The sequence below is a fragment of the Lemur catta genome, chromosome 17, assembly GCF_020740605.2.
Source record: "Lemur catta isolate mLemCat1 chromosome 17, mLemCat1.pri, whole genome shotgun sequence".
NCBI classification, from domain to species: domain Eukaryota; kingdom Metazoa; phylum Chordata; class Mammalia; order Primates; family Lemuridae; genus Lemur; species Lemur catta.
In genome coordinates, this window is record NC_059144.1 from 3,490,778 (window position 1) to 3,511,919 (window position 21,142).

Sequence of the window (21,142 nt, forward strand, 5' to 3'; positions counted from 1 at the left end):
GTGTTCCCTGTGCTCCTGCATGGGTGTGTTCTTGTGTTCATGTTCTGGCCCTGGCCCTGCCATTGAGGTATGTGCTGTTACTGCAGCCACACCCATTCCCACCCTATTGGGCAATGGCCATGCACCCCCTCCCTGTGGGGTCCTGTCACCCAGGTACCAGCCCAGGCCTGCTGTAGTTCCTGTATCTCCCCTAATGCCCTGTGGGGATAGCTCGTTCACCTTCTGTCTCTTATTTGTGCTCTCATGCCTTGGTTCAACAAGTGTAATATGGTGACAGAAATGATCTTAAGTAATGACTTAGGCTTATAGTCTGGGGGTGGTGGAGGTGGGCACAGTCAATCACAGAAGCAAATGTGAACTCCCAAACTGTGAAGTGCTGTGAGGAAGGGCATGGCGGCTGTGGAGAGTTCGGGCAGAATTGTAATCTGCTCCACAGCTGCTCTTTGGAGGGCTCTGGGCCCAGCGCTTGGCAAGTGGGAGTATTTCTGCAGTTGACCCTGGCTGCCCTGTGTGCACCCCGGCAAAGCCTGTGTTGCATACTTTGCAGTGCTGGGTGTTCCTTTGAGGTGGTGTGATGTGCTGGCTGGAGTCCGCCGAGACTTCTGCGACTGTAGGCATGCACATTCACTTATCACTGCCTCTGTTGCTTCATCAGCTAAATGTGGGGTCATCTTGGGTATTCTAAGACCAGTCTCTAGTGAAAGGATCTCCAACATGGCCTGTGGTTTTGTGGGGGCACCTTTTTTGTCTAATGTGCTAACAGGTATCCTGCTACCACAAGTAGAGTTCCTGGTCTCAGAACTCAGTAACTCAGTGATTGCCTTCAGCGGTAGGAACTCAGGAACTTTGGGGAGACTGTCCATATTTCTTATGCGGCTGCAGCCGTGCTGTAGTGTGATGGTTCAGATTTGTGTGGCTGATGAGTGTGTTCATGTTCCCTGGTTTTGAATACCACCTGGAGCCTGTTAAATGTGAATCCTCAGGATCCATCTGGAACTACAGAATCAAATCTCAGGGAGACGGCCTCGGTTTTTAGAATCACCTGGGATTCTTGGCAAATCTGGGAAATGTTGCTTGAAATGGAGTTGGCTGGGAAGCAGCATAGTAGAAAGAGCTTGGCTTTTTCTACTACAACCTCTCTGTGTGACCTTGAACAAGTTATTTCACCTGTCTGAGTCAGTTTTCTCATCCCTAAAGTGGCATTAATAAGAGCCTAGCACATAGTGCCTATTATGTTGTTGATGTGCCCTGTGCTCTTATCATGTCATCCTCCTCACTGTGCTTTGCATGTCAGCGTCTTCATCTGTAGAGTGGGGATCATGAGCCCTGCTTCATATAGCAGTGATGGGGATGAAGCATGTTAACATGTGTGAAATTTAGATCCAGACACGTAGTAAACTTTTAAGTGTTAGTTGCCTATGATTATCCTGGCTGTACCTTGCTCGTCTGCCGCTTTTGTTATATGGCTGAGTTGAGCTGTCTGTGTTGGAACCTCTTCCCTTTTGAAAGAAAACACCATAAATTATGCAATTTCTAAAGCTACTGGTTTTTGAAAATCTTTCTCAGCTTTGTGCCACAGAAAACAAATGTCTCTTCTTTGTTTCATTCCTTGGTTTTTGTCTCCTTGCCCTTGTTTTGATGGCTGTGACGTTATTATTGTGAGCCACTCTTAAGTACCTGTGGGCAGCAGGTGGAATATAATGATGGCTGAATCAAATACGGGATATTGTGGGCTGAGTCTAGTGGGTTTTTTGTCTTAGAGTCTTAAAAATGTTAGAGAGGTGTTTCAGTCTGGAGTCCCCTTGAGGGGAATGGGTTCTGTGCTAAAAATCTTTGGAGCCCAGTAAACATCTTACAGGTGCATAAATGGAACTGTAGTGAATGTTTCGTAACTCAACCCCGAGCCTGACCCTCAGCAGGTACCCAAAGGACTGTGGATCTTGTGAGCTTTTGTTGAGGGCAGGGTTGGAACTAGAGCTTGTCCTGTGGGGCTCCTAGGCCAGGCTTCTGAGCCATCATGTTTCTCCACTTTGTCCCTTCCCCCTAATGCCCTTCTGTTTTTCTTGCCCTAAATGAATCAGTCTCTAGGTTGTAGGAAGACATGCGGGCAGTATTGTGGATGGTTAGTCCAGGAGAACGTGCTTGGAGGAAGGGTGGAGCTGGTCAGGGAACTTGTGACTGAAGGGGATAGACCCATCGGTGACCCTGACTGCCTGATGAGGCAGCCTGGGTGAGGGGGAGCTGCAGAGCTCCCATTTGTTCCTTTCTTCACCCACACTGTAATAAGCACCTCTGTCCCAGACTGCACGCTGAGCTTGAGAGAGTCCCTGCCTCTACGGAGCTCACAGTCGGGTGGCGGTGGGCAGACAAGGCATTTTGGGGGAGGCACAGGCATGAGTGCTGTTGTTGTGGGTGGGGACAGGGGTGGCACCCAGTTGGGAGTGCTGGATCTGGAGTCAGGCTGGCTGGGTTCATAGAGAGCTCTCCTACTTAGTGGCTGTGTAACCTTGGGCATGTTACCTGTGTGAGCCTTTCAGAGGGGATGAAACTACTGTGCAGAGTTAGAGATCAAACAGACAAAACACCTGACTTCCTGGCATTCCATAAGCAGACACCTTCTATGCTTCTAACATAAACAATATAATTTCTAAAAAGTATGTTTTCTAAAGCTTTTTCTAGTTCTTACCCCCATATTGTGCTTACTTTAGTTGAATTGCTGAATAAGTTAGAGGAGGATTTCTTCACTTTTGGCTGGATGATTCCTTGTCGTGGGTGGGTGTCCTGTGCTTTAGAGGATGTTTTGCAGCATCCCTGGCCTCTGTTGACTAGATGCCAGTAGCATTCCCCAGTTGTCACAACCAAAAATGTCTCCAGACATTGCCAAATATCCTGGGGGCGGGAGTGGGGGTGTGGGCAAAAGCACCCAGCCTTTGAGAATAAATGTCAGTATTTATTTGCTTCCTTGAAGGAAATTTACTAATGTAATGTAATTTGAGCAGGATCCTCATATTGTGTAGAAGAGAGGGACTAAGTTGAGGAGTCCTGTGAACCCGGTGTAGAGTAACAGTATTTACCTAGAAACCTGGATAGCAAGTATAAGAGGAATTCAAGAACATGCTTGTGGTGTGTTTATTTTCCACAGAAGACAGGGCTGGCTTCCATGAAGCCAAGGGTTTAATCTGCTAATCGGCACTGGTCTGGAAGGTAGTAATTAGCTTTGACCACTAAAATCTTCTTTTATGTAGCCCCTTTATTAAACTCTCAGGAGAGATGATCTGAGTATCCTTTGCTGAAGAGAGATGTTTGAACTGCATTTGAAGGATGAGAAGGAGCTTGCCTAGTGAAGGTGTGGGACAGAGGGAACAGCTTGTGGCAGGCTGGGAGGTGGGGTGCACCTGGCTGTGTTTAAAGAACTGGAATGATGGATTTTTCTGGTCTGTTTCCCAACCTGGCTGAGAGCCCCTTGGGGGCACATTCTGTGTCAGTTCATCCTGGCATGAGTTGTAATTCAAAGGCAGAGTCGGAGGAGTGTGGTGGTTGAGAGCTGGGGCTGCCCAGACCCAAATTTGAACCCCAGCTCTGCCATTTTCACTCTGTGTGACCTTGAGAAAGTCACTTAGCCTCTGTGATCTCCAGTGTGTACTTGAGTGACATGGGGTTAGTTATACCTCTTGTAAAGAGTTAATGTGAAGGTTAAGCAAGATAATACAAGTAAATCTCCGGGCAGAGCATATACCCAATGTACAGGTTGGATTTCTGGCCCTGTTCTCTGCTTTTGTTGGGGTTTCACATGAGATTTCACTTTCTAAAAAAAGGTTCTGCTATATGAAAATATTTGAAACCACTGGCTTAAGAAAAGTAAATCTTCAGATGGGTACTTTCACTTGATGTGGAAGTGCTCAACCAAAATTTCAGTTCCTGTACTGATGTAGAGCTTTGGGATTTGATTCTTTGGAAGGTGACAGAGCAGTGCTAAGAAAGATATGTGCTCATTGCTTTCTTTTTAGGGAGGTGAGTTAGCCTACCAGTGGGGTGGCACTTTGGAGATGCATTACAACCCGAGCCCTGGGCACGGGGAGTAGCAGGCACTGTTTAGTGTGTGCCCGGTGCCATTCTTCACTTTGACATGGTGGACTTGTTTAATCTTTAGCAACCATAGTAGATAGTGTGGTATGGAGTTCATGGGCTGGCTTGGTCAGCCTCCAGGCTACTTTTCTTCTACTGTAGTGATTGGAGAGTTAAAAACGTATGTTTCCCAGAGTCTCTTGCAGCTAGGGTTCTGGATATGAACGAGATACTGTCACATTCTCTCATTTATGAGAGATTTGAGGTAGAAATTAGGCAGAGACCATTTTTCTCCTCCCTTTTGCTGTTTTCTGCTGCCTTGTTATGTCGTAGAGATGTGAGGATTTCCTGTAGCATCATCCCTGTGTCCATTTTCAGCTTCCTGGACATTGAAAGATGGTTGTGGTGGAGAGGGTGGCTGCCTCCTGTGTTCCAGCGCCAAGGGCAGTTGTGATGCTTCCTAATCCTGTTCTGTTGTTGCATTCAGTGGTTCCAGTGGTAGCTGAGGTGTGGCAGCTTCCCTGGTGTGTCAGTTCTGTATTGTTCAGGGAGCCATTCCTGGGGGCCTAGTTTAGAGCCTGACTACTTCAGACCCTTCAAGGATTTTTTTTTTTAAATATAGCGTCTGATTCTGTTGCGTGGGCTAGAGTACAGTGGTATCATCATAGCTCACTGCAACCTCAAATCCCTGGGCTCAAGCGATCCTCCTACCTCAGCCTCTTAAGTACCTTAGGACTATAGGTGTGTACCACCAGACACGACTAATTTCTTCTATTTTTTATAGAGATGGGGTCTCATTATGTTGCTCAGGCTGGTCTCAAACTCCTAGCCTCAAGTGATCCTCCTGCCTTGGTCTCTCAAAGTGCTAGAATTACAGACGTGAGCCAGCCTATCTGGCCTCTTCCAACGATTTTGAAATCATCTAACTCCTTGTGTTAAATCCCTTTCTGCTTGAAATACTGAGGGTAATTTCTGTATCCTGCACTGAAATCTGATTAATTTAGGTAAGTACTATTAATTCTCATTTATATGTGAGGAAACTGAGGCAAGGGGTGATTGAGTTGCTTGCCAAGGGATACAAAGATGATACAGGGCTTGGGTCTCAACTTCAAGTTTCTTTTCTGTAAAACAGGAGTAAATTTATACTTCAAAACCTTGTTGGGATTAAATAGGGAGGGAACATACATGGATGTGAAGAACCAGGCATAGGGCAGACATGTTAATGTGGATTCTGTTTTTTTATGTTGCCTGACTATAATTTACTACATTGGCCATTTTAGAATCAGTGCCAGTGAACTGAGTTATAACACTGTAACTATGACTTTCTACAAAGTCTGTTAATGTACCTGATGACTTTGACCTGGCATTCTGGTTATAGAAGTAGCATCTGCTGCTGGTGTGTGTGTGTGTGCTTGTGCATTGCTGTGATTGCTGGTATGTGATTTTGGGTGAGGCAGGCATTTGGCCTCTGGGGCTTAGTGTCCTTGTTGGTAAAATGAGCTGAGGTTACCTACCTAGCCGAATTGTTAAGATGAAAGGATTGATCTGATTAAGGTGTTAAGCTCCAAGTGCCAGGCAGTAGGGAAGCAAGAAGATTTGAAGAGGGGCATGCTTGTGCTGGAGGCCACTTTGTAAATCCCTCTACAGTGTGATGAGGATTTGAAGAGAGATAAGAACACAGCAGTGAACCTCTGGGGGAGTCTGGAAAGAAGTAGCAGTGGCTGAGATGCCAGCTGGCCTTTGAAAACGCTTTCCACAGGCACAAGGGTTGAGATAGCGTTTCATAGGCAGAGGGATCAGCTTGTGCAAAGTCATGGCGAGAGGAGCAGGAGAGAGCCCAGCCTTTCTGGGAAAGAGCTGTAACATGAGGTGCTTAGGATGGAGAGCAAGGGTAGGAGAGGTGTCCAGAAGGGTAGTAGGAGCCTACATGGGACAGGGCTTTGAGGACCACATTTCGGCTCAAGACTCAAAGCACGTCAGAGCCAGATGGGGTAAGAATAAAGGTCTACTTAGGAGCTGATGGACTGCCTTGATGAGAAGGGGTTAAACTTGTTAGCTGGAGAGGTCTGAGAGGAACAACTCCCTTTGAAGGGACAGTAGCTACCCTGTTCTGAGCTCAGGGTCTGGGCCAGACACTTTATATTCTCTCTTTCTAGAGCATTTTACAGCCCACTGGAGACAGGCTCAGAGAGGCTAACTGCACAGACGGCTGAGCTGTGATTTGAACATTTACTTGTTAACTCCAAAGTCCATGGTTTTTCTACAAAAGACACTATCCTGCCTCTTGTGACATGTGTACCATGATCAGAAAGAGGGGGAACTCTGGACCGGGCGAACAAAAGGAGATGTACAGGAAATCAGAGGCACAGTGGAGATTTTGCAGGGCAGTGTTGGTAGAGCTGCTGATGCTCTGTGAAAGGGTGTGAAGAATAAGTGAGGAGAGTTTTAAACCAGGTCAGGGAGGTCAGCTCTGTGGCATCTTTATCAGGGCACTGAAGCTCCTCAGTGGGAAGATGGTTGGAGACGTTGTGGGCAAGCAGGTTGAGAATGCCTCTTCCTCCTTAAGTTACTTCAGGCATTTGCAAGTGTGGGAATGAGGCTGGAGTCAGCTGTGCCATTTACGGCCTGCTGGCTGGGTTGTTGGCCTTCCCAGGCTGGCCAGCTACAGGAGGTGGAAGACTGCAGTAATCAATATTGGTGCCTCCTGGGGGCCTTGAGCAAGAGAGAAGCTGAAAGGATTTTTAGCAAGCAAGGAACTATTAATAGTAGGGTAGTTCTCATTATTCCTCACTACAGGTCTGTGTGTGTGGGGGTCTCCATTATTCAGAGTACTGGCCTTTGTATTATGTAAGTGTTTTCATAGGCACACACTTACCCTGGGTCCTCTGACCCTGTTTTGAATCCCAACCCCAGGGGTTTAAGTTTCCTGGTTGTGAATTCTTGTACCAGTTGGATTTTCAGCAGCTCCACCCTCTTGATCAGCGGTCCCCAGCCTTTTTGGCACCAGGGAGCAGTTTCATGGAAGACAATTTTTCCACAGACTAAGGGAATTAGGGGGTGGGGATAGTTTCAGGATGATTCAAGTGCATTACATTTATTGTGAACTTTATTTCTATTATTATTACATTGTAATATATAATGAAATAATTATACAGCTCACCATAATGCAGAATCTAATGCTACCACTGATCTGACAGGAAGAGGAGCTCAGATGATGAAGTGATGGGGAGGGCTGTAAATACAGATGAAGCTTGCTTGACCACCTTTCACCTCCCGCTGTGGGGCCCGGTTCCTAACAGGCCATGGACCAGTACAGTCCTGTCTGAGGCCCAGGGGTTGGGGATTGTTGAGGTGGGGGGGATTGTTGGGGTGGGGGGATTGACGACTACAGCTCTTGATAACAGAATGTCTGCACTTCTTTTCCTACCACTGGTTTACACAGCTCTGCTTGTACCAACCTTTGGCTTTGCCCCTGGGAGGTCATTGGTGACCTTGACCAGAGATATTTCTCTAATCTGGATGAGCTTCGTTTTAAGGTTGTGTTTGGAGAGGATGTAGCTGGTGTCACTTTGCAAACACTGCTGAAAGGAGCTACAGCAGGCCAGCTGTCTGTTTGCTGCAGACACACAAAAAGTTGTATGGATACCACTGCAGGCACTGTTTGGAGACTCTGTCAGTGGTGTAGCTGGGTTTAGAAAGAATGACTGGGCTTATTAAGGGTGTGCTGCTTCCTGTGCTTTGCTGGGCTTTATTTTCTTTTGGCAGCAGAACACAGCCATAATAATTCATTTATTGAGTGGCTGTTGTATACCAAGCATTGTGCTATGTACTTAAACATGTTTCTCCTTATGCATTCTTTAAAATAATATTTACTGAGCATCTACCATATGCCAAGACACTATTGTAGGTAGTTGGGATTCATTTGTGAACAAAACAAAGACCCTGTCCTTGCAGAGCTTATGTTCTAGCGGAGGCGGCAGATAATAAACACAAGTAAATAAAAAACCCAGTGCAGTGGCTCACACCTGCAGTCCCAGTACCTAGGGAGGCTGAGGCAGGAGGATTGCTTGAGTCCAGGAGTTTGAGACAAACCTGGGCAACGTAGTGAGACACCATTTCTCCAATAATAAATAAATAAAAAAAATTAGCTGGGCATGGTGGTCCACACCTGTAATCCCAGGTACTCAGGAGGCTCAGGTGGGAGGATCACTTGAGCCCAGGAGTTCAAGGTTGCAGTGAGCTGTGATTGTGGCACTGTATGCCAGTCTGGGCAACAGAGTGGGACCCTGTCTCTTAAAAAAAAAGTAAATAAAGTGTTTATGCTGGCAGCGGTAAGTGGTTATGGAGATACCAAAGTAGAGGTGGCAGGAGGTACTGGGAGGATTGGAGAAGGCAGGTCATAAAATTCATAGGCTGATCAGAGGAGATTTAAGCAGAGATTGCAGGCAGTGATGAAGTTAGCCAAGCACATATTTGAGAGAAGAGGGATGCAGGGAGGGGAGAAGGGCACAGGCAGGCCTGATGCCTTTGAACAAAGGGACCCTTGTGGTTGGACTGAAAGAAGGAAGAGAGGAGGTCAGTGGGGCCAGATTCTGTATGGGAATATAGGCCACTGTAGGATGTTGGCTTTGACTCAGAGTAAATGGGGAGACAGGGTCTTGCTGTGTTGCCCAGGCTGGAGTACAGTGGCCAGTCACAGGTGCGATCATAGTGTACTATAGCCTTGAACTCCTGGACTCAAACAATCCTCTGAGTAGATGGGCCTAGAGGCGTGCGCTACCATGCCTAGCTCAACTGCAGAATTTTGAGCAGAGGAGTTATACTGCTTTTCTACTGCTGCATAACAAAATAACCACAGATTTGGTGGCTTCAAACAACATAGCTGGTCTGTCATGGCATGGCTGGGTTCCTCTTAGGATCTTACAAGGATGAAACCAAAATGTTGGTGGCTAAACTAAGGAATTGTCTGCTTCCATCATTCATGTTGTTGGCAGAACTCATTTCCTTGTGGCTATGGGACTGAGCTCCTTATTTCCTTGGTGGTTATCAGCCGGGGGCACTTTCAGCTCCTAGAGGCCTCTTGAAATGCCTTGCTGTGTGGTCCCCTCCATCTTCAAAGCCAGCAACGGAGACTCTCCCTTATGTCGAATCCCTCTCACTTCGAATTTCTTCTGCAAAGGAGAGCCCTAGTTGCTTTTTTTAAAATTTTTTTTTTTAATTTTTTGAAGCAGAGTCCCGCTCTGTCACCCTGGCTAGAGTGCCATGGCATCAGCTTAGCTCACAGCAACCTCAAATTCCTAGGCTCAAGCAATCCTTCTGTCTCAGTCTCCCAAGTAGCTGGGGCTACAGGCGTGTGCCACTATGCCCGGCTAATTTTTTCTATATATTTTTAGTTGTACAGCTAATTTCTTTCTATTTTTTAGTAGAGACAGCCTGCTCTTGCTCAGGCTGGTCTCGATCTCCTGAGCTCAAACGGTCCACCTACCTCAGCCTCCCAGAGTGCTAGGATTACAGGCATAAGCCACTGTGCCCAGCCCCTAGTTGCTTTTAAGGGCTCACCGGATTGGGTGAGAACCACTAAGAATAACCTCCCTTTCTCAAGTCATCTGTGCCATATCACAAAACCTGGAGTGCCTGTCCCATCATAGTCACAGTTTATACCCATGTTTAAGGAGAGGGATTTTACATGATGTGAATACCAGGGAGAGAGAATCTTGGGGCCCATCTTAGAATTCTGTGATTTCATTGAGACTTAGCCAGAATGACATAGTTGTTGTATTGAGAGTAGTCCTTTGCAGGGGCGGGGGGTGCGGAGCAAAGCAGGAAGACCTTAGGAGGCTGTTGCAGGAGTCCAGATAAGAGATGATGGTGGCTTGGGCTGGATAATAGCTGTGGAGAGGGTGAGAAATAATTGTAATTTGGAGAATGGGTGTGGGTATAGAGAAAACAAAGGAGCCAAAGATGACTCTAAGAGTTTTGGCCTCTACCAGTGCAAGACAGAGTTATCAGGTTTGGGAAGGAAGGTGAGGAGTTGAGTTTGAGACATCTTGGACATTTACAAGAAGATGGTAGACTAGGTGATTAGTTAGGAGTCTGGATTTGGGAAGTTGTATCTCGACAGGAGGCATAACTTTGGAGTTGTTGGTATTGTAGGTGGTTTGAAACTAGGCGAGGTCGCTATGGAAACGAGAGAAGAGGGCCAAAGAGTGAGGCTGAGGCATGCCGGCACTGAGAGATCTGGGAGAAGAGGAGGACAGCAAGACAACTGAGAAGGCAGGGCCAGTGAGGTAGGAGGGCAAGAGTGTGGCATCCTGGAAGCCAGGTGAGGACCAGCATCAGGAAGGGGAGGGGTGGGGTCAACTAGGCAGATGAAGACTCAGAATTCACTGTTTAGCAACAAAGAGGCCAATAGTGACCTGGACCAGAGCTGTTTTAGTGGAGTGGTGCAGGTGAAAGCATAACTGGAGTAAATTTAAGAGAGAATGGGAGAAGGGAATTTGGAAATAGTGAGCATAGATGATTCTTTTAATGGGTTTGCTGCAGAGTGGAGCAGAGAATTGGGGTGATAGCTGGAAGAAGAAGTGGTGTGAGACTTTTTCTTTTTTTAAAGATTATTGGAGAAATCGCAGTTTTTTGTTTACTCTTGAGAACAACCTAGTAAAATAATAAGAAGTGAACATATCAGAGAGGAGAGAATCACTGGAGTTGCAGAGAGTCCCTGAGTTGCATCTGAAAGAGGGGGCTGGAGAACTCACGCAGAGAATTGGCTTCTGCCGGGCAAAGTCCTCTAGCATAGCAGGTGCCAGGGAGAGGACATGGGCACAGGTGAGGAGGAGATGTGGCCTTAGGAGTCTGTGAAAGGGTGTGCTCTCTCTCTCTTTTTTCAGTGCACACAGGCTATTGTTTTTAACATTGCTTCATGGTTTGTGTATGTGATTATAGATTTTTAAGTTCAACAGTTCACTTTTAAAAAAATAGACTTTAATTTTTAGAGCAGTTTTAGGTTCACAGTAAAATTAAGCAGAATGTACAGAGTTCCCCTGTCTGCCCCCACATACACGGCCTCCCCCTCCATCATCCTTCACCAGAGTGGTGCACTTGTTACAGTTGATGGCCTACACTCACACATCATTATCACTGGAAGTCCATTGTTTATGTTAGGGTTCACATTTAGGGTTGCACATTCTGTGGGTTTGGATGAATATATAATGATGTATATTTACCATGGTAGTATCATTTAGAGTGGTTTCGTTTCATTGCCCTAAAAATCCTGTGTTCCACCTACTCATCTCTTTCTCCCCCAACCCCTTGCAACCACTGATCCTTTTACTGTCTCCATAGTTTTGCCTTTTTTAGAATGTCGTATAGTTGGAATCATACAGTATATAGTCTCTTCATATTGGCTTCTTTTACTTAGTAATATGAATCTAAGTTTCCTCCATGTTTTTTTCATTCCTTGATAGCTCATCTCTTTTTAGCGCTGAATAATTTTCCACTGTATGAATATACCACAGTTTATCCATTTACCTATTGAAGGACGTCTTGGTTGCTTCCAAGTTTTGGCAATTATTAGTAAAGCTCCTGTAAACATCTAGGTGCAGATTTTTGTTGGACTTAAGTTTTTAACTCCTTTGGGTCAATACCAAGGAGTGCTAATTGCTAGGTTGTATGGTAAGAGTATGTTTAGTTTTATAAGAAGCCACCAAACTGTCTTCCAAAGTAGCTGTGCCATTTTGCATTCCCACCAGCAATGAAGAAGAGTTCCTGTTGCTCCCACATCCTTGCCAGCACTTGCTGTTGTCAGTGCAAGTTCTCATTCTATTGCTTTGTTTTTCTTGGTGAAGTAGGAAGCAGGGTCCTCAGCTGACAGTGAGAATGGTTGTGTTAGTGCATTCGGGCTTCTTTAACAAAATACCATAGTCTGGCTGGTGGCTCATGCCTATAATCCCAGCACTTTGGGAGACTGAAGTGGGAGGGTCACTTGAGGCCAGGAGTTCAAGACCAGCTTGGGCAGCACAGCGAGACCCTGTCTCTACAAAAAAAAAAAAAAAAATTAGCAGGACGGTATGGTGGGTGCCTGTAGTCCTAGCTACTCAGGAGCCTGAGGTGGGAGGATTGCTTGAGCCCAGGAGTTTGAGGTTGCAGTGACCTATGGTCATGCCACTGCACTCCAGCCTGGGCGACACAGTGAGACCCTATCTCAAAAAAACAAAAACAAAATACCATAGTCTGGGTAGCTTATAAATAACAGAATTTGTTTTCTCATAGTTCTGGAGGCTGGGAAGTCCAAGATCAAGGTGCCAGCAGATTCTGTGTATGGTGAACCATTGAACATGCTTCAGTGGACAGCCATCTTTTTGCTGTGTCCTCACATGGTGGAAGTCACCAGGCAACTCTCTGGGCCAGGCCTCTTTTATAAGACCACTAATCCCATCGTGAGGGCTCCACCTTCATGACCTAATCACCTCCCAAGGGCCCTACTTCCAAATCCTAACTTGGGGGTTAGGATTTCAACCTGTGCATTTGGGGGTAACGCCAACATTTGTGCCATAGCAATGGGGATGGAGTGTTGGGTTTGAGGGGAGAAGAGGTGTCAGAGTCCCCTGGGTGAGTGGGAGAGGGACTGGAGAGGGAGATGTTGCTGGGAATTAGCAGGATGGGAGACCAGTTAGCATGGCTGTGCATCTTCCTCCAGCTGTGTTCCCTGTACCGGGACACCTGTGGAGTAGGGTGGTCACGGTTGTGTTGGGTGAGTGCATTGAAGTGAGAGAGAGGCAGGGCCGAGGGCACATGTAAGAGAGTGATTACAGTGGTGGGTGGGGCCTTCTGGAGGGTGAGTTGCAGTGGAAGGAGGGAGGAGGATTAGAGGAGGAAGGTGGAAAGAATGAAGCCTTGAGGGTAGCAGGGGTGTCTTCACTGTGTGCGGAAACTGAGGCTTCCAGTCATGTGGCTAGGTGGCAGTGGAGCTTGGAAGAGTTGGCCGCTGTGACCCCATCCATCTGACAGTAAATTCTACCTTGGGCAGTAACATCGTTGTTTGAGCTGTGGCTGGTAATCTGATCAGGGAAGGTTGAAGAAAGGAGGTGAGATGACTTCATTCCATGCCTTTCGAGTGTTGAGTGGGAGAGGAAGGCAGCATTGCCATCCCAGGGGCATTGATAGGATGGGCTTTGCTTTGGTGGTCTGGCCTTGTCAAGAGAGATCTCCTTCCCATCGGATAAGAAAAATTCCCCATTGGGGCACAGCACCCCATCCTCAGGGAGAGGTTGGCATGGGGTGCAGGGTTGTTATGTCTGGGTCTGAGGGTGAACTTGGTGAATAGTCCTGAATGTAGGCTGTGCAGATCCCCCTTCTGCACAGTGGCAGCCCCAGTGCTAAGGAGCTATGTGGGACAGTGGTGTCATGCTCAGGGCACTCTGCCCTTGGATGGACATAACCTCATGTGATCCTCTAGAGAGGACCAGGCCAGGATAGCAAGAGGGAAGTAAATGGCAGGAGGAACACAGACTATCATCACATGGGCATGAGGCATCACTTCCTCTTCTTTAGTCCTTGGCTTTGTCCAGGGGATACCACTCTCGTTCCCAGCTGGCTGCTGTGGTTGCTATTCCTCTGGCATTCCCCATGAGGTACCAGCCCGGGCAGCCTGCCCTCCTCAGGACAGGTCTGCAGAGAGGTGGCTCTTGTTCACTCAGGGACACCTTCTTCATGCTTCTTTGAGGATCTGCGTCCCTGAATCATTTCTGCAGGTGCTTAGCCACTGCCAGGAAGCCATCTCCAGCCTCTGTGTGAGGACCAGTCTCATGGGCGTTCTGTGTGCCTCCAGGAGCCCATGTTCACAAAGAGGTGATGGGGTGAGCATATGTCTGTGTGTGTGTGTCCGTCCTCACAGCTGCTCAGGTGCTGTGGCTTTGGCTGATCTCCTGGTGGGCTGAATATCCCCTTGTTCCAGTTTGTTTGGTACCTCCCCTGCTACAGCACTCTGCAGAATGTCTCTCCTAGCTGGAGCCCACTCAAGGACAGCATGGGGTCTGCAGGAGTGAAGACCTGGTTGTGCAGCAGTATAGCAGCAGGTGGCATTCCCTGGGCTGTTGTGGGCTCCCATGGAGTGATGCAGGAGAAAGGGCTGCAGAAGCCCTCACAGGGGTCAGCTGGTGGCCTCTTCTTCAGCAGTGAAAGTTGTCGTGGCTCTGACACCCACCTCCTCTGCATCTGGGGCGTGTCCCTTTTCAGACACAGTTTTCCCATGTGTTAAATGGAGAGTTTGGCCAGGTGGCCTCAGTGCCATCCAGCAGGAGGAACCTCCGTGAATCAGCGTTTTATGTGCTTGTAGCCCCTGCTGCCCTCCCATAGGCCTGGAGACCCCCTCCTGGAATAGGTTCCCCGCCTGCCTCTCACTGCCATGCACACTTTAAATAAGAAGAATCTACAGGACATCCCCAGGAAGAGTGAAGGGCTCCCTTCTCTGCACTTCAGCTCCCAGCTTGTGCTGTTGCTATGGCACCTGTCATTGTGCAATGTCATCCGACTGGCTCCTCACTACCAGACTGAGCACCCTTCTAGGGATAGCCTCTTGTTCATTTTATGCTGGCCTCTGATTAGAACTCAGTAAGTGCTTGCCAAATAAATAGTTGAGTTCAGATGTCATCCATTTCCTTAGAGAATATCTACCTAGTCCTGGGGATATAGCAGTCAACACACTTTGTTCTCCCAAATAGAAGTACCATATGGCACATGTAGTCTACTGAGGGCACACTGCAAAGGGTGGTAAAAGAAACTCTATGTCAGGCTTTAAGTGCTATGGAGAAATCAAAAGCCAGAGTATCAGGAGACGGATGAGGGATGGTGGGGTGAAGGTAGAGGGTGGGAAAGCTAGGGGAGGTTTCATTTAAATAGGATGGTCAGAGGGGGCTCTTGCTGAGAAAGTGACTTTTGAACAAAGATCTAAATGAGGTGAGGGAGAAGAGTGTTCTTCCAAAGGACATGGCGGGGACAGAGGCTCTGAGGCCAGCAGGGCCTCGATTGTCAGATGTCTGTGTCTGATGGCCTCTCACGCTCTACACCAGGCTCCTTGAGAAATGGGCATTGACAGCCTCCTTGTCCCCAGCTGCCACAGCTTCTTGGACACGCTCAGCAAAGTTGCCCCTTTGGGTTGCCTGGAGTCTTACGTTGGGCACAGTTGGTGCTTTTGCTAGAGTCTAGAACTATGCTGTCTGATGTGTTAGTCGCTAGCCACATATAGCTATTTAAGTTTAAATTAATTAAAATTCCATAAAATGGAAAATTCAGTTCCTTAGTTGCATTAGCCGCAGTCCAGTGCTCAATAGTTGCATGTGGCTAGTGGCTGCTGTGTTGGACAGCTCAGATTTGTACATTTCTATCATAGCCGGAAGTTTTGTTGTCGAGTGCTGGTCTCCAGGACAATCTTGTGACTATTTTTAACCTTTGTTGTTCTCTTTGATGTATAACAACAGCACACTAGTTGTAAAGCAAGCAAACCAGTAATGAAGTGTGTGAAGCCAAGGGAAACCTGTTAGAAAGAACCATCCACCTGGGACCCTGGGAGAGGGGGAGGAAACCGAGGCAAGGTGGCATGCTAGTAAGGCAGGTGTGGTGGGGAGGGCCCCTGCTTGGAGTCAGCTGCCTTGCAGAAGTTGGGAATCTCATGTGAGGTCATGTCTGACACTCCCTGTGAACGCTAGTGCACATTTGAATATCTGAGGGTGATAGGGTGGAGAGGGAGGGGCCTACACGTCTCAGAGGCATGTTCTCAAGGTGTCGGTTGTTCCCTCCAGTGTGGGGACAGAGAACTTGGTGGGGATTCAAAGAGTGCGTTGGAGAGCCAAATGTTTGAATATCCGTTCTGCCTTTCTGGTTGGGTGACTAGGCAAGTTGCTCTATTTTCCTGAACCTTGGTTTCCTTACCACCAAAATCGCAATAACGAGGCAAAGCAAGTAAAGTGCTTGGCACAGGGGTCGGTGCTGCGCCCTCACTAGGAGGTGTTGGGGATCCCATCCTGGCTTACCGTGTGAATGAACAAATGTTAGTGCTGACTTGCCCAAGAGATGAGCTGCAGAAAAGGGAAAATGGAGAAACAAATGATTTAATCAGTTCTGAAGGGTGAACGTGGTAGATTTCTCCTGCTCTGTTAATGACTTGGTAAAGCAGGCCATCACATGGTTTTCCTGTGATCTGGCCAGTTCTCTGCTAGGTGTGTGTGTTCTGTATCCCACATGGATTTGATGATCTGTTTGCTTCCCTTGGTGGATTTGGAAACTTGCCTGTATCCGAGGAAAGCAACTTTTTAAGTTCCAGCCACTTATGTTGGTAATTCGTGTCACCTATGGTGGGGAAGGCAGGTACTTTCATTGTGGAGTGTTAGTAGCATTCAGGAATGGCATGAACTGAACCAAAGGAGAACTTCTTCAGCTTGCACAGCTATTTATATGATGTGTTCAATAGCCAAATCATGTTACTGATAAACCTTGCAAGTTATGCTGTCGTTAAAAACCACACAACCAGCAAGGTATTAATAGTTTTGGGGAGTGGGGGAAAAGTAGAATGAATTTATCTGAAACACATTTGGCTTCATGTGTTTCTGGAACTCTCCCAAGTATGCTGGCACTCTTGGGAAATACTACACCATGTCTTCATGGAAACTCCAAATTTGTGTTCAGGTAGCTTGCCAGCCCACCTTTGTTCTGCCCTTGGTGAGGTTATGGTCAGCCTGGGAGGTGGTGACTCAGTATGACATGCAGGAAACTCTCTGGGACCATAGGAGTGTGAGTTTTGAGAAACCCACAAACAAGTCGGTTCCTGTAAAGCAGTTCTTCAGCCACCAGCTACTTTCTACTCATAAATTTAACTTCCCTTTGCCCAGATGGGTATAGAATCTGTTCTTTAAAAATGTAAGTGGATAGTAGAATAACACTACAATTAAAACTATCTTATCCTATTTTATACCTTGAATAGTGCTTATTTAAAATGTTTACACATTTATTTTGTATTTAGAACATTAAATATTTGGTGTAACTAACATTATATTCTTTTATGCCTTCTGTATTTTTTACATGCACATACATCTTACTAGATTGCCACATCAAATCAGTTCCTGTTTATGTTGAGTGAGCTGGGTTTGTAACCAAGAGTTGTTTCAGTTCCAGTTTTGCTGATTCTTTGTTGTGAATAGTTGTGGTTTATCTCAGGATTCCTGTAAGGTTCTAGATGTGGAAGAAGGGTGAGTCATCCAGAGTTGTGTAATAGCTGTTTTGGGCCCTGTAACAGTCCAGAGTTCCCTGTTAATTCCCCTTTGCTTCCAGCAAGAGACTTTTAAAATCTAGGCTCTCTGTACAAAGTGTTACAGGGAATAGTAAATGTATATAGGTGTTTGAAAATTAGGGCTTGGCTTTAAGTTCTGATCTCCCTTTAGGTTTCACATCTGGGTATTAAACACATTTCCTATGGCGGGGTGGGGAGAGCTGGTGGGAGGGAGTCGAGAGAGGAGGGCTGTGCCCCCGACCCACGTCTTGCAGAGGTGGAAAGAGCCAGGCATAAGGAAGAAGGGGAGGCGAGGGCTGGGGATGAGGAAAGATGTTTCCTGGGTCCGCCCTTGCCCTAGAGCCTGGCTGCTTATTCGCTTTGTCTTTGCCCTGGAATGGACAGATTTCCTTCCTTTTAAAGGTTCCTTTGAGAGCAGTTATTTTTAAAGCAGAAGAAATGAGTGTCAGTCAAAATTTCTGGGGCAAACAGATGAACATCTATTTAGTTAGGTGAATGTTAGCCGCTGTAACAAATTTGAAATACATAAAAAGGCTGAAACATAATGGGCATTCCTTTTATGCTCATTTCCCTCTGAAGTTCTTTCTGTCTTGGGGCCCTGTTATTTTCAACACACAGTTGCCAGACTCCTCTGCACGAAGCCAAAGCAAGGGAAAGTGAGTGGGAGTCCCCCAGGCCAGCCATACGGGAAGTGGCAGACACCACTGCACTTGGGGTTAACTGAAGGGACGCCATCATATGGCTGCACCTACCTGTGTGGGAAGCTGGGAAGCAGGGCCAGTGCCAAGGACGATGAGGAAATGAGTTTGGTGGATAGCTAGGAGCCTCGACTAGGATGTATTTTCTTGATCCCTCTACCCCTGTCTCCCTTCTTCATGAGAATTAAATGCCTGAAGTCGATTAGTTGAATGCTTGTATCATTCTCTTGCCTAAATGGTAGTTGTCATCACCTGCAGGATAAAGTCCAAACTACTTGGTGTGGCACATGGAGCATTATGGATCCAGCCCCTGCCTACATCTGCAGCCTCCAGCTCTCTTTCTGGGCTGTGGCCACAAATGCTGAACTCGTTAGTTTGCAGTTCTCAGACCCAGCTGTGTCTTGTCTCTACTTTGCCTGTTCTGCTTCCTCTCCCTGACAAACTCCTGCTTGTCCTTTAGGATTCAGCTTAAGAGACACCTCCTCTAGGAAGCTCTCTCAGATCAACCCCACCCCTCCCAGAGCCCTCATTTGGATCTCACAGTCCCTGGACTTCTTTGAGACAGCACTGACCACTCCCTGCTGGGACCATGAGCTTCTGGAGGGCAGGGGCCGTGTCTTATTAAATCTGTTTTCCTAGCCACTTCAGGTGTTCAATAGATAATCTTCAGTGAATGAGGGGTGGAATATAAATCTAAAAAAGGTAATAAAGAGATCTGGTACATACAACTTTTTAAATCTAAGTATGTTCTTTTTAAATTATAGTATTCTGGATGTTGAGAGAAGACCTCCCCAATGGTTCGGTCTCTCCTATCAAATCTCAGTGTGCAGGTCTCAGATTGCCCGTGTGGCATCCACACCTGTGGTGTGTGTGAAGCTTCCTGTTCTCGTGAGGGGTTTTGGGGGTTTCTTTTGATGATCTTTTACATTTATATTTATATATTTTTTTAAAGTTTCTTTTTGTTTAAAAATATACAGGAAAATTTTGGCATCATTCTATTTTGTCCTTTCTACTTTTATACTTAGTACTAATTTTGCTTTATTTTATTTCCTTCCAGACTTTCTGTGAATTTTAAACATAAAAATTTATGCTGTTTCTGTAGTTTGATGTCCTGATTTTTTTACTTAAAGGAAACATTTCTCCACATAATTAAAAATTGTTCATACACTTATTGATGTCTTGTGGTATTCCATCCTGTGAATCATTTACTTGTTCAACAGTAAGGAAATGGCTTTTTGTTTCTGCTTTTTGATGACAGTTTACCTTTGTGCACTTCAGTTTGCTTGTCTGCGTTTCAGATGATTTTCCTTAGGACAGAGTCCCAGAGTGCTTGCTGCTTTGTGACTACTGTCCTTGACCCCTGGACAGCTCTGGCCTGTCCTCTCAGGAGGTAATGATGCACTGCCAAGATCCCTGTGTTCTCAGTGGAGTTTACTGGTAGTTAGAGCCCAGCCTCTTTTATGAATGAGGACACTTCCAACAATGGCTGATCAGCTGTTAGAATTCGCCATAGCTCTGGCCTCTGGTTACTGTAAATTGAGGTTTGGGGGGATTTGTCCTCCCTGGGTCCTCAGGCCTACAGAATGCTGGGATGGCTTTGGTTTTCTCCTCTGCCTCTTATGGGCCTTGCGCTGGCTCCACAGGACTGACTGAGCTCAGTCACTGGTTCACACTTCCTTGCCTCTGCCTGTGGTGCTCCTTTCCCCTCTGCCCTGTGTCTCCTTGCCTGATTGCAAGTGTCTTTAAGGCCCAGCACAGCTGACATCCTTTCTATGAAGCCTTCCTAGCATCCCCACGGCAGAGGGGTGTTTTGTTCCTAACTCCTCTGCAGCCTTCTTTTAGTCTAGTATTATTTCAAGTGTCTTGCTCTTTTTTTTTTTTTTTTTTTGAGACAGAGTCTCACTCTGTTGCCTGGGCTAGAGTTTCCGTGGCATCAGCCTAGCTCACAGCAACCTCAAATTCCTTGGCTCAGGCAATCCTTCTGCCTTAGCCTCTTGAGTAGCTGGGACTACAGGCATGCACCACCATGCCTGGCTAATTTTTCAGTTGTCCAGATAATTTCTTTCTATTTTTTAGTAGCGATGAGGTCTCGCTCTTGCTCAGGCTTGGCTTGCTCTTTTTTTTTTTTTTTTGGAGACAGCATCTCACTGTGTCACCCTGGTGAGAGCGCCGTGGAGTCAACCTTGCTCACTGTAACCTCAGACTCCTGGCTCAAGCGAACCTCCTCCTCAGCCTCCTGAGTAGCTGGGACTACAGATGTGTGCCACCTCCCGGCTAATTTTTCTATTTTTTTGTGGAGACAGGCCTTACTCTTGCTCAGGCTGGTCTCGAATTCCTGAGCTCAAGCGATCCTTCTGCTGCAGCCTCCCAGAGTGCTAGGATTACAGGTGCGAGCCACTGCCCCTGGCCATGTCTTGTTCTTACTGTGAGCTCCTTAAGGACAGCGCCTGTGTCTTAGTCATCCCTGATCCCCAGCTGACTCCTAGCTAATGTTCCTGATTAGCCGTGGAACATTAGCAGAACGTGACTTGGTTCTGCCCACTTGTGCCATATAGGCTCACTTTCCTGGAGCCGATGTAAAAGTGGTTGTTTTAATTCTCATGGGCAGGGGGCTAATTTGTGCCAGGCTCTGGGCTAAGTATTTTCCATATGAGAAGACAAGGGATCTGCTGGGTCCAGGGGAAATGACCTAGATTTGCTGGGGCAGGAGGAGAGGACACACTCTGCTGACCTTTAGATGCCACCTTGGTTGGTGCATGCAGCTTTGATCAGTTAAAACAGAGGAGACTTGAAGTTACTGGAAGGGTTTATGATATAAGGCAGGTTTTTGCAGTTTGATTCTGTGAGTAGAAATGTTGGAGTACCTTAAGACAGAATCTAAAATAATTCACTGTTCGTGGAAACTGCAGAAAAGGAGTTATCTTAAATTCGTATAGATGAAAACATCAGTTAAAGAAATGAGGGAGCATGGGAAGGGAAACATTTATTGGTTAAGGAGCAAGGTTCTCAGCCCTAGCTGTACAAGAGGATTATCTAGGAAACTTAAAAAAATTAATGTCCAGGTCCCACTCTCAGAGATTGGTTTTAATTGGTTTGAGGT

The 21,142-nt window shown here is 46.6% G+C and overlaps 1 protein-coding gene across 2 annotated transcripts in view; it reads left to right on the forward strand.

Moving 5' to 3' along the window:
- Positions 1-21,142, forward strand: part of TBC1D14 (TBC1 domain family member 14) — a 126,317-nt gene that overhangs the window by 11,764 nt on the left and 93,411 nt on the right. The window lies entirely within an intron of this gene.